Raw genomic sequence first — 17006 nt, 5'->3', positions numbered from 1 at the left:
GGGCCTCCCCGGCGGCCTCCCGGCCCGCGTCCCCGGCCGCCCGCCAGCCGCCGCCGCCGCTTCCGTCTCGCCCTTCCTTCTGCGCCAGCCGCCGCCGCCGCCGCCGCCGCGCCTTAGTGCGAGGGGCGGCCCGGGCGCTTTGTGGACGCGCTCGGCGCTCACCTAGGACTGTCACCGGCTCCTCCGGGGCCCGCGGGAGCGCTCCCGAAAGACCCCGCGGGTGTTGGTGACGGTGTCGGGATCCCGGTCCCCACCGGCCCCGAGAACTACTCCTTCTCCGTGCCCCGCTCAGCGCGAAAGCTGCGGGAAGCTCCAATCTAAGGCAACTGGTTGGTTTTTGGTTTTGAGCTTTTTTGTTTTTTAACTCAACTGCTTAACCCCCTAGCACTGCCCTTATGTGAATGAGACTGTAGACCTCTAATTATAATTCTTGCTTATTTCTCCTTTTTCATTGTCATTTCTGGAATACGGCAGTTGATTCCTTTCTACGTGGAGGTGTGTGTAAACATGTATACATTCATACAGTGCGCGCATGTAAGTTCTGTATTTCGACAACTGAGAGAATAATACCTTATTTACGAACACATTGGACAAAATGATAAAAAAAATAGTTAGATGCAGCTGCAAATAAACACCTTTCCAAAAGAAACTGGTACAAATTTTGTGCTACTGTGCTCACAACATCTATGGGTCCTGTTTTAAGTAGTCAAGCAGTCCTCAAATATTTATATCAGATAGTTATCTTAGTACAATACAGTTAAGAATGACAAAATCTTTATTAGAAGGGAATGCCCATAATTTTGAAGCTTCAAATATTGTATAAAGTAACTTCCCCCTTTATAGTTATACGAAGTTGAAGAACAAGAATGATTCTTTAAAAAAAGAAAAAAGCACAACAAAGTAGGTTATGAGTTTTTTTTATCAAAAGAATTTAAAATTCTTTCGGGTGGAGAGGAGGGATAAGGAAGGAGGAAGATGTTTTAGTCTTCAGGAGGCATAATTTGAAACAGACTTAGCATGAAACACTTTTAAAGGCATAATTTAGGTGCTTATTTGAAAAACAAGTTCCTAATGAATACAGTCAACATTAACCTTGCATCAATGGATAAAAAGTACCTGATTTCACAACAACAGAACGCAAATAGAATAATTTAGCATCAGTAAAGATTGAGTAACTACTCAGTTCTCCTTTGAAAGCATTGAAAGGCATGTGAACAAGCTTTCCACTTTGGTCAGCCTATAGGAACAGTGAAGAATTTAAAAGTCTCCCTTGAGTCTTTATGATACAAACACCTATTAATCATGTTCATTTTTCCTTCCCATCTCTCTTTTCTTTCTAAACTCCCTGTTTCTCATCAGTAGTAAAATGTCAGTTGAAAAATGTCAAGATATCTGATTTGCATAAGGAATATTTTACAGGGCAGAGTTGTGTAAAAGTTAAACAGCATTAACAACACCCAAGCTCATTATGTTTGTTACATATATATTTTATAACCTTGCATAACATTGATTGTTAATACTCTAAAAGAATTTGAGTTGATAACTGTAATCGTAATTTGGTGTCAAAAAAGAAGGCAGTAATGCTAAGCATAGATTTTTTTAAAATGCTATTTTAAAAGAGGAAAGTAAGTACAATTAAATGTGAGTTTCTGAGCATAAAAGTTAGGAAATTCACAAGAATTGTTTCTGTAATAACTGTCATGTTACTCTCCTGTATATATGTAAGTCCTTTCTTTTACAAGGCATTTGTCCTCTTCTGCCTATATGTATTTCTGTGTTAGGCCTAAGTGATGGGTCCATTTCCAGTTCACACCAAAACTTGCACCGTAATGTTTTCTGATACTAGAAAAACTGAATTTTTCTCCTATAGCTACATTTATTTCAACTCCCTTTGAAGGAGGCACAGGATTAAGTATTTGTTTATAGATCATACATGTGTATCTTTAACAAGGAAGCCATTGAAATACATTTAAGTATAATCATTAAAAGGCATGATTATGTAGATGTAGGCTCTCTTCCTTGTGGCAATAAGATCAGTATATTCTATATTATTAGAAAAGCTATATATGAACACATTCTGAAATTGGGGGGGGGACTATTTAAAATTTTTACTTTGATCACTGAAAATGGCACTAGACTTAAAAAATTCTTCAGCCTTAAAGCCAATAGATTAAATTTGCCCTGAAAGAGCGTTTTAAAATAACAATTATATTCAGCTGAAAATTGCAAAATAAATGTTCAAAGATCGTGTTAATAATGTATTTTTATTTTTACACAGCAAATATTAAGATAGACAATGCTGATAAATTTGGGTTTCTTTTTGAGGCTCTACAAATTATTCAAAGAATTAGAAAGTATCATTTTAAATAATGTTTTAGAATGTCTTAAAATACATTATATCCTTTGTGCTGGTTAGTTAACTTGTTTTTTTTAGAAGCCAATTTAATATTGGCCTCTGTACCATGGGTACAATTTAAATATGCTGGGGCATTTGTAGGATCTGTGTGGTCAGCTTTTCCCAGAGGCCTCCTTGGTACATTTGTTAGTTGCAGAAAACAATTTCTAGTATTTAATTTTTAGTTTGTATAAATACTTTAGCTTTTGTGCAGAGAAAACTTAAGTAAAGTATTCCTTTAGACAAAAGAGTTCCTTGAACATCCACAGGGAGAAAAAAAAAGCCAATATACTTAAATGCTCATGCATCCAAAGGTTTTATTGGCATACATACTGTGTTCTAATGGGGTTCTGTTTTATCCCTACTCATGGAATTATCTGCTCATTTTCCAGAAAGAAGGGTGTTAAAAATGCTTAAATATTATACAAACACAAGAAGCCATCTTCTGTCTCTATTCCCTCATATGGATTATTTGATGGTTAGTGATCTTAAAGCCTTGAGAGAAATATTAATAAAAACAATTTATTATTTTAAAATTATTTTAGCCACAAATGGACATTTGGAAGGAGTGATTAATTGAGATGCAAATAGTATATAAAAGTGTAAGTCAAAATTAGTCAAGTTTATAAAATCTACACACATTCTTTTATTAAATATCTTAACTTGGCAAGGTGTAGATTGGGTCTTGGAATTTAAATGATCAAGTTTTTGCACATTTATGACAGCAGAGTTCAGTGATTTCAAATGTAGTCTTGTGGCACATGTCAAAAGACCACATCGAGCATTCAGAGGGGACAAGAAAGCTTTAATTTTCAAAGTAAATATTTAATCCAGTGTCTAAGAATTTATAAATGATCATTGCTACAATAATTAATATAGGCAAATACAACCTTTTCCTTCCCTTACATCATATAGCCTGTCCTGTATTTGAGGATTGGAGCATAAACTCAAATTCCTTTCAATGGAGTTTGTGCCTTAGTGTGTGAGGGCAAGTGAAATGCTAGTCACATTAAAGAAATTGGAACCATAGGAATGAAAATCAGTGCTACAGCATTCTCTAAAATGCTTATAAAATTCATGCTTATGTTTTTGTACAAATGTTTTGAATTTTTTCCCCAAAACTGTAATTCAAAACATTTAAACTAGTTAGTACAATTTTTATTTAATAATTTCATCATTTAGTGGTATTTTTAAATTTTCACTTTTCAGATAGTTGCTTTAGGAAAATATCAAACTTTAAAATGTGATATAACAGTAATCAAAATTAAATATTTCAAATCTAAATTGTAATAGGTTAAATGATCATACTACTAAGAAACTGAGTTTCTTAAATAGATTAGTATCAAAGTATTTCTTTTGAAATTAAGAAATTATGATTTTGTTAAACTTTGCAAATAGGAAAGTCTGTAGTCAAGATATTGTTTAAAAAGGAAAATAGTCATGAATTTATAACGTAAAATTTAGAACTTATCATTGAGTGTCCTGCCTTGATTTTGTTAGCTTCTTGAGTCAGAATGAGATAATTCTATAATATTAAAGGAATGTGCATAATAATCAAATGATAATTCTTAATGTTAAATCTTTGTATCTTAACAGTCTATAAGTTTCAAAGGATTTTCTGCATATTGGAAAAATCGTGTCTACTTTCCAGGGCTTCTGTTAGGAAGTTTAATCCCTTATTTTGAAGCAAGTAAAGTCACATGGGAATATCTGAGTCTCACTGACTAAAATCATGAAATCTTCAGCTAGGAAGAAATGGGGAATGAGTTTTTAAAAGGAAATGAAAAATTTAAAATGCTGTTTGGCAACGGATGCAGACAAAATTTAATTTAAAGGTAAGGAAATAAGAAACAAGGAAGGCAATTATAGTTCACAGTATAATTCATGAGAAAAGAGCAGGTTGAATTATGTGTCTTAGAATTTCTCTACCCAGACATATCAAAACTATTTACTTTTAAATTCAGTAAGTGATTGAAATGATGACAAAGTGTCTTTTTGTGTGGGTTATAATAACCAAGTTTACTCCTTGTCACATAATTTATATTTACTTCACCAGTGAAGTGATATAAAAATTAGAAGCTGGCCAATCATCCAATAAACTCTGTCAAATAGTTTAGATAATAAACAATTTCCCCCTCAATAGCAGGTTGGTTTTATTCCCAACTTCAATGATAAAGATCACCACTTTGATTTCCTACTTCATTGATCTGGTATCAGCCAGAATGACCCATGGGTTAGCTAGAGTTGAATGAAAGTGAAGCATGGGCATGTCGAAACAAGTTTACTTTGATGAATATGTCTGATTAATTCTTCCATATACATACAGACTGTCCTTTAAATTGTTAGTATACTTTTAAAGAGAGAGGGAGAAAGAGATTGAATATTTCTTAAAAGAAGGAAGGGAAGAAGAAAGGAAAAAAGGGAGGGAGGGAGGAAATTTTTTCCCTTGAAGAGAAGAAATGTCACAAAAAACTTCTTTACTTTTTTTTGCTCTGACACAGTACATTATAGCAAGATTCTCTTAGCTCCACTGAATTCAACTAAGTCTCACAGTCATGTTCAAAATGGAACAAAAGATCTGTCATGTCCAGAACCTAACTAGTTTTAAGATGGCTTATACTTACTCTAGAACAACAGAAAATATCTAACAGATTCCCTTCCTTTCTGGTCCTGCTTTTGGAATCTCTACTCTAACACTGTATTTTCTAAGACCTCAGAAACTAAAGTTTTGACCAGATCAATGAATTCCAACAACAACAGAAAAGGAACAAATGGGCCTACTCAAAGGAATATTATTGTATAAAGCCAGTATTTTTTAAAAGTTCGTATTTTGAGATCATGCTTTTTATATATTAAAATTTGAAATTTAAGTAATTCATAAAAATGATACTTATTTTGTTTGAAGGAGTATCATTTTAAAAAAAGGAAACAAAAAATAAAAGAAGTATTTTGTAGACTATACTCAGGTAACAATCATCTGTACTGCTTATAAAATGAAAGATCTGACCATCTTTTATCAAATGACTTATTTCAGAAGTTATGTGTATAATATAAGAATGGGTGATCTGAATTAAATACATTGCAGACACAAGAACAAAATAAGCTTTAAACTCATTTAAAGTAACCACTTAAACCAAAATAATATGTTAAGAGAGATTACTTCGTAAAAAAAAGTCTTTGGTGAAAGAGTTTTAATATTTTGAAAGATATATGACATTTTAAATAATACTGGATAAGAAGTTAACATTTTAATTATTTTTTTGAATGGTATTTTCAAGAGAATACATATTTTTATTTCCCTTGTCAAAATAAAATGTAGACTTGAAACAAGTTTATAAGAAGTTCAGTCTAAAAATACTTTTAAAAATTCTTAGAATAATTGTGTTCAATTCTGTCACATTTTTTGCATATATAGAATATTCTGAAATTTTGCTTTATTAATTTATTTTTAATTAAAGTGTAATTGACTTACACTATTCTATCAGCTTCAGGTGTACAGCATAGTGACTTGATATTTTTATACATTATAAAATGATCATCTTGGTAAGTCATTACCATCTGTCCCCATACAAAGTTATTACAATGTTTATTACTGTATTCTCTATAATATATATTACATCCTGATAATTCATTTATTTTATAACTGGAAGTTATACTTCTTAGTCTCTCTCACCTATTTCATTCATCCCCATCCAACCTCTTTGCCTCTGGTAAGAAAATACTTTAAAGAGTTGATACATAACTGATTTTTACACCATAGCAAATGCTCAGAAAGTAATTTTATAGACTGTTGTGAAAACAAGTGCCTATGAAATAGATGAAAATTTCCATTTCTTTCTCCCTAAACATTTGATGATTAAGGTTAAAACATAACCACAGTTGTCCTAACTCTTTCAAGTGTTATTTTCAAAATTACATTCCTTTGTGTAAGCATTCTAACCTGTGTTTCATGGAAACTTTCCATAAATGGGGAGCAAGATTTATAAAGTCATCTTAATGTCATAAAATATCAAGAAAATAATGAGTGGCAACAGGGTAAAAGGGAGAATTGTATTAATACAGTCAATTCAGTCCATGTTATTAGAAACTTGGATTTGAGTTACCAGTATCTGGGTAATTACTCAACATTTTATTTTGTGCTAAAATAAATAGGACTGGATCATTTGGAGCAACGGTGTTCTAAATCAAAATTAATCAGATAATTGGCAAGTTTTATTTGACTTGCAGTGTTCTATAAATTATAGACCAAGAAATGAGGAGAAATTTGGCAAAGAATAATAATGTTAATGGAAATACATGGGCAAATGAGGCCTAAGGAAACTCGGAATTTTCATATGCTTTTCTTAAAATCTGAAGGTGATAGAAGATTTTTAATGAGGCCCAACTACAATATATAGGTGAGTAGTGATGGACAGAGGGTTAAGAAAACTTGTTTTTCTTAAAATAGTAATTGAATTAAAATATTTGTGAATTGAAATAAAGAATATTTTATAAGACCAATGGTATCAATAAGGAGATGCACATTTTGTTTTATAAATTTCTGTATAAAGAACATAGAGAGTGCTCATTCTACAAAGGACTCTTTCTTTAACAGTGTATATGGAAATATTGATTTTACATATGCCAATTATAATAGAAGGAAAACAGTATTTTATTGTGCATGTTATAATTTTGAGGTTTGCCTTAAATTACTTTTATAACAGGGTAGACATTAATACAAATTTAAAATACAGAGAGTTGCAAGACATTTTAACCAATGATTAATGTGTTTTTAGAAACCTAAAAGCATTTTCAAACTAATACTTTTTAATTCATTTACATTTCATTTTGGTTATTCTGTTTCTAGAAGTTGCTATGATCAATATTCAACTGTTTGTAGAGACTATGACATTCTATGGTGACTAATCTTCAAGGTGAGTCATAATGATAGTCTGTTATATTAAAATCAAGAGTGACTGTAGGAAAATAGTCATTTTGCAAGCAAACATCCTGTCAAGTAATGGCCAAGGTAGCAAGGAGCCTATGTCATAAAGTAACAGACTTAAACCTTTACTTATGCCTTAATTATCTGTCCATTGATATAAATGGTATAAAGACAAGTTAATTGTGTTTGTCTTAAGCTTTTTCTCTTAGCTTCCCTTTATTTTATTAAAGTTTTAGAAAACTGTGTAAACAGAAAACTTGGTTACAATTCCCAAAATGATAAAGGGAAAAAAAAAACAAAACTTTACATTAAACTGTTAACACAATCTCCTGCATTGCTTTACGTTATGCAAAAAATTTAAGTGATCACTTGATCATTCCAGCTAAATACAATAATCAAAGAGTAGATAATGCTGCTCTGTGTAATAATAAAGCACCATTCTTTGAATGAAAAGAAAATTGTTACTCTCTTTTTTCTTTCCTTCAGGATGTCTGAATAATTAGATGAATAATATTTTGGAAATGGAAGAGTTTAAATGGCAAATTTAGGATTAGAATTTATCCATGATTTCATATTGAATGTCCATTTTTCAAATAATATACTTGGTTAGGATAATAAGATTTATTGAAAAGGAATATAAAAAAAATCTCTTGTGGAGTACTTATCCAGAGATATATTCTAGATAAATAGGGAGATTTTCATAACTCTGCTTTAAAAGTTTATTTTTATCTTAATTGTAAGGATCACTATAAGGTTATAAAAATAAGTTACAATGCCTTCTTAAAGTATACTGAAGCTCATGAAATTTAAACCTTTACATTTTTTACTTCTTTATTTTTCTACTTTGCTCTCCTTTTATAAAAAGAGTTCTTTTATTAGACAAGTACCTGGTACATAACAGATAGTAAAGAATATTTATTGAATGAATGAAGGCAATATAGACCATGGAGTCAGAGGAAATTGGGTTCATATCCCTCTCCAACCTTCTAGTTCTCTGACCTTGGACTTACATTCAAAGTCTCATTTGTCTCAAATGTATAATGGAAGGAATAATGGCATCTCTTTCATATGGCTCTTGAAAAGCGTTCAGAGCCTAAGTATGTGCAAAGCATTCAGTGCCCAGCCTTAGCATGTGTTCCATGCATGCAATTATAACCAAATATTGTAATTCTGAATTTTGTTTTCACTGGCATAGATATTTTTCCATGCAGATTTACAGCTGTAGTGCACATGATATAACCATTTGAGGACCCCAAGCACGTAAGCCCCTACTTAGAAAATTAAATAAAAACCTTCTGGGCTGCCTACCACTTCTTTACAGTGAATCTGACAGAACTCTTTTAATAGCAACAGTCAAAAGATACCCGCAAAGACCTTGATGACAGTAATTATCTTACCCTTCATTTCTTGGCTTCCCAGGAATCTCAGAATCCAGGCCAGCGTCCATTATGGTCAGCCAGCCTCTAAACACCTCCCTCTTAAGAAGGCCTCATGGGGCCTTCCTTCTCTTTCCTCTGGTTCTTACCCTAGTTTTTCTTGATCCATTCATTTCCTTTGTTAGCAACTCATTAGAAAATGTCCAGGAGCAAAGTCAAGACATCCTCATGTTTTCCTCTAGAACACCTCTCATTTATTTTTATCTTAACTGTAAGGATCACTATAAAGTTATATATGTTACACTGCCTTCTTAAAGTATATTGAAGTTTATAGGATCTAAACCTTGATTGTTGTTACAGCAACTGTCAGGGAGTTACTATTTCATCCTCTGGTTAAAGTAATCCATGACTTGTGGTCCTTTGGCTCTGCTTGGACTATCTTTGCATAAGCCACATGCTTCCTAAGCATTGAGAAGACAAAGTAAATTTAAAACAATAAGAAAAAAAGAACCCTTGCCTACCATGGAGTGGAGGACACACAGTTTGGAATATGGAGGTTTGAGCTCTACAACTCCAAAGTTTGTGTGTGTGTTAGTCGCTCAGTCATCTCCAGCTCTTTGCGACACCATTTACTGTAGCCTGTCAGCCTCCTCTGACCTTGGGGATTCTCCAGGCAAGAAGACTGGAGTGGGTTGCCATGCCCTTCTCTAGGCGATATTCCCGAACCAGGGATTGAATCCAGGTCTCAAGCATTGCAGGCAGATTCTTTACCATTTGAGCTACACAGGACTCCAAGGTATTGAACAATTTAATGAGTTTTAGCAAATGTACACAGTCATGTAACCATACCACACTCAATAAGCAGAGCATTGGCATAGTCCCAACAATTTCCTATCTTCCCTTTTGCAGTCATTATACTTGCCTCACCCCTGATTCCAGGCAACCATTGATTTACTTTGTCTCACTATAGTTTCGTCTTCTCTGGAATGTCTTCCAAATAGAATCTTTCAGTATGCAGTTTCTGTGTTTGGCTTTTCTTACTAAGTATAATATTTTTGGATGCACCTATGTTGAAGTATGTATCAATAGTTCTTTCCTTCTTATTGTCAAATAGTATTCTGTTGTATGGATATACCACAGTCTGTTTATTCAGTCCACCAACTGGTGGACATTTAGATTGTTTCTCGTTTTCGGAGATTATAAATAAAGCCTCTATAGAGATTTGTGGGCTAATTTTGTATAGACATATGCTTTATTTCTCTCAAATAAATACCAAGGTGTGGGACTTGATGTGAGTATGTTTAAGTTTACACTGATTGGTTTTTACATTTTTGAAACTAACTTGCATTTATGGTATAAATTCATCAAGACCTATTTGGTCTTGATGTATTATCCCTTTTATATATTGCTGAGTATGATTTGCTAATATTTGTTGAGGATATTTTGTGTATGTTCATGAGACATACTGGTCTTTAGTTTTCTTTTTTCTAACAGTCTCCTTTTGGTATTAGGGTAATGCTGACTTCCTTCCTCTTTTATTTCCTGGAAGAGTTTATATAGAATTAGTATTATTTTTTCCATAAATATTTAGTAGAATTCACCAGGGAAGCCATCTGGGCCTCCACTTGCCTTTGTTTTAAGGCCTTTAGCTTTTCAAAAAAAGCTTTTAGCTTTTCAAAGGGATATAATACTATTCAGGTTACCTATTTTTTTGTGTGTGAGAAAATTTCCACTCGTCTGTTCATTTTCTTAATATTGTTCTTCAAAGATCAAAAGATTTGACATTAATTATAGTACTTAATGGACTTCCTTGGTGGCTCAGATGGTAAAGAGTGCCTGAAGTGCAAGAGATCCAGGTTCAATCCCTGGGTTTGGAAGATCCCCTGGAGAAGGGAATGTCTACCCACTCCAGTATTCTTGCCTGGTGAATCCCATGGACAGAGGAGCCTGGCAGGCCATGTAGTCGATGGGATCACAAAGAGTTGGGCATGACTGAATGACTAACACTTTCACTTTTTCATAGTACTTAGTACAATAGACAAGAGCAAGCAACTGTAAGTTCTTAATCAGCACAGAACAATGAGACATCGGGAAGCTGAGTAGGATTCAGACAGGATCCAAGAAGGAAACTGGGGTTAAGGAGACTATCTAGCAGATAAGAGTCAGGGAGAGGTAGTGGCAGTGAAAACAAGGAAGAAAGGAGCACTTGAAAGTCACTTTAAAGAAGGAATTGACAGAACTCAGTCATGTATGGAGGTAGGTAAAGATGGAGAGGGACACTCGAAAATGAACCCAAGATTCTCTCTGAAGGGTCAAGAGTGCAGACAGACATGACTTGATGGAAAGGGTAATCCTTTTAGAGGTTAAGATAATGCTTCATCTAGGGGTATACTGAGTGTGAAGTGAGTTGCTGTGGGAATTGACAGCAAAAATAGTATGAGAAGTAGGACAGTAGAAAAGATTTTTAGATTAGTGAGGTCAGGGATCCTCTGAAGGAATGGAGAATCGGAGAGTGTTGCCGTATACAATATTAGATGCTCAGTTAAATGAGAATTTTAAAAAACACATTTATATGTGTTTATTTGACTGTGCCCAGGTCTTAGTTGTGGCACATGGGACCTTTAGTTGTGGCATGCAAATTCTTATTTTCGGTCAGTTGTGCCATGTGGGTGGGCTTCCCTGGTAGCTCAGCTGGTAAAGAATCCACCTGCAATGCAGGAGATCCTGGTTCAATTCCTGAGTCAGGAAGATCCCCTGGAGAAGGGATAGGCTACCCACTGCAGTCTTCTTGGGCTTCTGTAGTGGCTTAGATGGTAAAGAATCTGCCTACAATGCGGCAGACCTGGGTTTGATCCCTGGGCTGTGGAATCTAGTTCCCAGATCATGAATGGAAACTGGGCCCCCTGCATTGGGAACATGGAGTCTTAGCCACTAGACCACTATGGAAGTCCCAAATGAGAATTAATAAGGAATGAGTTGGGGTTTTTTTTTTTTTCTTTTTAAAATATGTTTGCCATACAAAGCCTCACAACAACACTCCCAGGTAAGTACCATTATTTCCTTTTTACAAATAAGGGAACTGAGGCTAAGAGGGTTTTACTTGAGGTAATATAGTATATTGGTTCGATAATGTTTTAGCTAAACTGGAATTATTTTCCTCAAAATTTCTATAGTTGTATTTGTTGTTTAGTCACTAAGTCATGTCCGACTCTTTCCGGACCACATGGACTGTAGCCCTCGGGACTCCTCTGTCCATGGAATTCTCCAGGCAATACTGGAATGGGTTGCCATTTCCTTCTCCAGAGGATCTTCCGGACCTAGGGATCGAACCTGCACCTCCTGCATTGGCAAATGGATTCTTTACCGCTGAGATACCTGGGAAGTTCTGCACTTGTGTGGTTCCTGTCTAAAGTTGGCTCTGGAGAAATCTGTATAAGATTTGAAGTGAGGTGGCAGCCGTCACCCTCAAAGCAGGCTGCCACCGATGTCCTTGTTGGCTCATCTTTTCGTTTTGAGGCTCAGCAGCTCCCTCAATGCCACCAGTCTTCTCCTTTAAATGCTCTTGATCCCGGGCAAGATTAGGTGCAGCAAGAGACACGGTGTGAAGGCAATACGCTGTGTTACCATAGTCAGTTGTGCCTGCCTCCCACCACTTGGCATTCAGCTTTCCTTCCTGACTGCCTGCCTTGCCACTCTGCAGGCAGATGACTTTGGGGCCACCGGCCGAGGAGTTGGGTTTCAAGAGAGCCCTTCATCAGCTTCCATTCATGTTCCAAGGTTAGCAGTTTTATCTGATCCTCCAACTATCCCCCTCCTTCACAGACCTTTGCTATCACATCTTCACCACCCCCCCATTTGTGTAATATCTACTCCCTGTAATGAACCCCTTAGTCTGTATCAGTCCTAAGTGGTCCTGCCTCCCCAGCTGAATGATTAACCAGTTAGGTAACCATTGAAAGCAAGTTGCTGAGGAGCTTCTCAAGCCCAGGTCTGTCTGACTCCTTCTTCTCACGTTGAAAAGAGCAATTAAGATTTTTATTTGGATGATACTCATTATAAAGCTCGGTTTATTGTTATAGATGGCATAACTGGTTAATTGTTACCATGTTGAAATCAGGTTTCCCAGCAATTTGAACATGTTTTATGTTTCCTAACATTTTTGTTGTTGTTGTTAACATTTTATTTTATTTTATTTTTACTTGTCATGTTTGGCCACACCCCAACACGTGTAGGACCTTAGTTCCCTGCCAGGGATTGAACCCGGGCCACCTGCAGTGGCAGCACAGAGTCCTAACCACTGGACCACCAGGAAAGTCCCCTAACATTTCATTTGAATTACAGCTGTTGTGTATATGTCACCTCTAGTATTGAATGATAAAGGTCTTCAAGGACCACATAAAACTTTCTCCTTATTTTTCAGCAGTTATTTTGCGAGTAGCAGGTACTCAATAAATGCTTGTGACTTTTAATAGAGTAGTTAAATTCCTCAAAAATAGGCACACTAGTACCATGTCAAAACATAAACATGCATTTAGGGACACTGGGTGTATGCTATAAGATGTGGAAGAGATGTTGCCACTAAATCAGGACATATAAAAAGATGAACAGTTTTGAACAGGAACTGAACTACTGTTCAAAGCATTGGAATGTTCTTGTTACAAGCTGAGGCTTAGCTTCAGAATGAAAGACAGAGTCCTGCCCTCCCTTTGACATTGTAGTCTCATTGTAGAGAATTTTGTTGTGTGCTACTGCAAAGACACTGTCCTGTTATAGATATAGCTCTCTGGGAAAAATATGTTTTGTTAAATTTCTCTGCTGTTTACAAGTAATGGTTATAAACATGACATGCTTTTCAGTGTAATTTGTATTAACATTTCTCCATCAGTTAAATTTTAGACAGTCAAATTCTAGACAACAAAATAATAAATCAAGCCTCAACTTGTGGTGTTTGCCAATTTCCATGGTGTAAATACTCCCATGATGGTTGATGTCCGAGCTTCCAGTGTGATGTCACTGAACATGAAATCAGGGAGAAATGTGCTATAGATGTAAGAGAGTATATTACTTTGTTTTATAGATAATTTATTTAATTGTGAGTTTATATTATATAATTTAATATTCAACATTACATTTAATGACTGGCTTACAAAATTCCTGAAGCTTTGGCGATTACCTTTTACAAGCAGGGAAACCTGGCTCCAGCGCACTCCTGCTTGGTGGCCACTCAGCCAGGAAACAGCATGCCCTACAGAAGCTAGCCCTGCACGCAGAATAGCTAATGGCACACAGCACAGCTGGGCACAGATCCGGTCACTGGGTGGGCACAGGAGGGTCCTGCTGGAACTAGTGCTCATTCTTGGTTCAGGAAACAGCCCCCAGCTGGCATCTGTCACCAGAGCACCACACCCCTTGTGTCTTTTGTGTTGCTGATTCCCAGGACTTTGAACTGGTAGAGGCATCTGACTGACAGCTCTCGCCCAGTTCAGTTCAGGTCAGTCGCTCAGTCATGCCCAGCTCTGTGACCTCATGGACTGCAGCACTAAGCTCTCACTTAGGTGGGGAAAAAAGAAGTGTTTCTCATTGTCATGTCTCATAAAGTGAGGGGTTCTAGAAATACGGAGAAAGAGTCCAGATATTTGGTGACAAAAATGAGTAACAAGCATCTGCTCAGTTCTGTATTTCACCTGGTTGGCTGTGGGAAAATTGGTTGCTGGTTTGCTGTATCCCATGAGAAAGCACAGCAGTCTATCAAGAACATGTGTCATTATTCCACCATTCCATAAGGCCAGCTACTTCTGAGTGATGCATAAGTGAATTCCAAGGGTACCAGCTCAGTGTCTTGGGCTTTCCTGGTGGCTCAGACAGTAAAGAATCCACCTGCAATGCAGGAGACCTGAGTTCAATCACTGGGTCAGAAAGATCCTCTGGAGAAGGGAACGGCAACCCATTCCAGTATTCTTGCCTAGAGAATTTCCCATAAGGCCAGTTATTTCTGGGTGATGCATAAGTGAATTCCATAGATATCAGCTCACTGTTATACTTCTCTTAAGTTTTTGTTTGAATTAAAGTTTTGATAATACGCTGTCTTTTGCAAACATGTATCAGCTTCACTGACTATACAGGTGACTTAAGTGATGATGTGAAAAGAATCCTGTCCTTGCATCCGATAGGTTTGTTATGATGATCTTTATCTCTGTGACCCCTCAGGTATGGGGCTTGCTTTTTGGTGACTTGTTGGTATAGGGGGATACACAGGAAATGCTCCAAGGGGTCTGATTGTAGCCCTTCCTACTGTCATAGCTCTTGCTCTTACTATGACAAGGAGTCATTCTTTCAGTTTTTCACTTCATCTATTCCTTATGCTCTTAGCAACAGATGAGTGAAATCAGAGTCCTACTGGGCCTACAGAGATGAACACAGATCAAAACATTATTTCTCATTTTTATTTATTCAGTAACTACATTGTAGGTGTCTGTCCTATAAACGACATCGTTCTGGCTTCTTGGGACACAGCAAGGAACAAAACAGACAAAAATCCCTGTCTTCCTGGAGCTTATGTTCTAAAAGAAGGTAACAATAAATTAACTAACTAAATAATATAGAACCTTAGAAGGCAATAAATTCTATGGAGCAAAACATCAGTCAAGGAAAGCAGATAGGGAGTTCTAGATGGGGAGGTGTTTGTACTTTTAAATAGGATGCACAGAGAAGGCTCTATTTCTGCTAAGATTAAAGGCAGCAAGGGAATAATCTCTATCCTGTAAACCAGTTTCATTCAGGAATCAATTAGTTCTTAGCCAGTTTCCAATAATCCCCCAAAACATCTAGGTATTTGCCTCTACAATGTACTCTTCCCCTGAACAATGACCTTCAGGTACTATTGGGGAAAATCAGAAGGAAGATTCACAGTACCCGTGTGCGTTGTTGTGATAGGATTATCCTCCACAGGTCCCCCTCCCCCTTCAGTGCAGACGCTCAGGGTCACTGAACCAACTCAGGTTCAGAAATCAGGTGAACGGCTCTGAACCCCCTATGCCAAGGTTCAGAGCAACTGTCATTCACCAGTCTCATTAGTTGTTGGTTATTTCATCAATTAGTCCTTTAAGGGGCTGACCATCAATTTTGGTTCAAGGGACTGAATGCTGAAATAGCTGCTAACAAAGATTCTTGTAGGCTTCACTCTTTTTACCACTCCCAGTCTACTGCCACACACACCTTGCCTGGTGACACTGCTGTGGGACCTTGGAACGCCCATTGCAAGTTCACTGGGGACTGAACCATTTCAACTAACACATCCCCAGGCTACACTGAACAGCCAGGACAATGTCCATGTGCTTGTTCTTCAGTGCTGGTACCCCCTTCATCAAGGAGTGTCTCTGGACCCTCTAAGGGTACACAGTTGGGAGTCGGGGGAGCAGCCTCTCCCTGATGGATCCACTCCAACATTTTATCTCTCTGCTTTTTGTATTGTTTCTTTGACGTTATATCAAGGAATTTCTGGCATCTCAACTTTATTCAGCCAGGTTTCAGTCAACCAACTGGGCAAAGCATTAGACCCAGTCCTAGCTGCTGGCATTAGCACACCCGATAAATTCAGTCTGACCTAAAATTCTATCCCTTAGTCTTAGCCTAACATCTTCAGAATCAGTTTCCAAAGTTTACAAATATAAATTAGCATAATTTTACAATTCTTCTGATATGTAGTCATTATCTCTCTTACTGGATTTTGTTATAATCACATATCTCCTCAAAGGCATGCTAGGGTATATATAATACATATTATTATATACTATATGTATTCTATATACTAATAAATGCATTTCATATGCTACATATGTAGTTACTTATGTATATATTTAGACTCTTCCCTTGTGGCACAGGGTAAAGAATATACCTGCCAATGTGTATATATATATGTATATAATATGTTTATGTAACTACATATAGTTACATAGGTATAAATGTGCGTAGTTATTAATATATATGTAGCTGTACATAGTTGTGTGTGTATATATATATATACACACACACATACACGCATTACCACATGTATATGTAACTATATATCTAGATAGAGAGATAGGAGACGGACAATGATGGGTGGTGGAGGTAAGGTATGAGGAAAATATTTCTCACCAGGTCAAGTCTTTATGGAGTTTTCTAGCAAGGCAAGCAGAATCTTATCTGCTGTAATTAGCAAGGGAAACTCCATCAAGTTGGAGTTTCAGTATATACTGAGTCTAATCCTCCCATGTATTTATACTCCAGTCCTCAAGTCCTACACTTGCTTATTCAGAGCCTTCACTTGAAC

The 17006-nt window shown here is 36.4% G+C and overlaps 1 long non-coding RNA gene across 3 annotated transcripts; it reads left to right on the top strand.

Annotated features, from left to right (window-relative positions):
- The first annotated feature begins 125 nt into the window (after positions 1-125).
- On the top strand, positions 126-11942 carry LOC122448235. Of its 3 annotated transcripts, XR_006271552.1 has the most exons (4): positions 126-329; positions 475-534; positions 7242-7308; positions 11886-11942. It is a non-coding gene; the product is annotated as an uncharacterized LOC122448235 (long non-coding RNA). The 3 variants fall into 3 exon arrangements; XR_006271550.1 differs by lacking the exon at positions 475-534; XR_006271551.1 differs by having other exon boundaries at positions 126-534.
- Positions 11943-17006: the final 5064 nt, after the last annotated feature.

This window comes from Cervus canadensis, chromosome 10 (assembly GCF_019320065.1).
Source record: "Cervus canadensis isolate Bull #8, Minnesota chromosome 10, ASM1932006v1, whole genome shotgun sequence".
Taxonomy (NCBI): Eukaryota; Metazoa; Chordata; class Mammalia; order Artiodactyla; family Cervidae; genus Cervus; species Cervus canadensis.
Note: the sequence above shows the minus strand (reverse complement) of the source record. Positions and strands in the feature narration are given on the sequence as shown.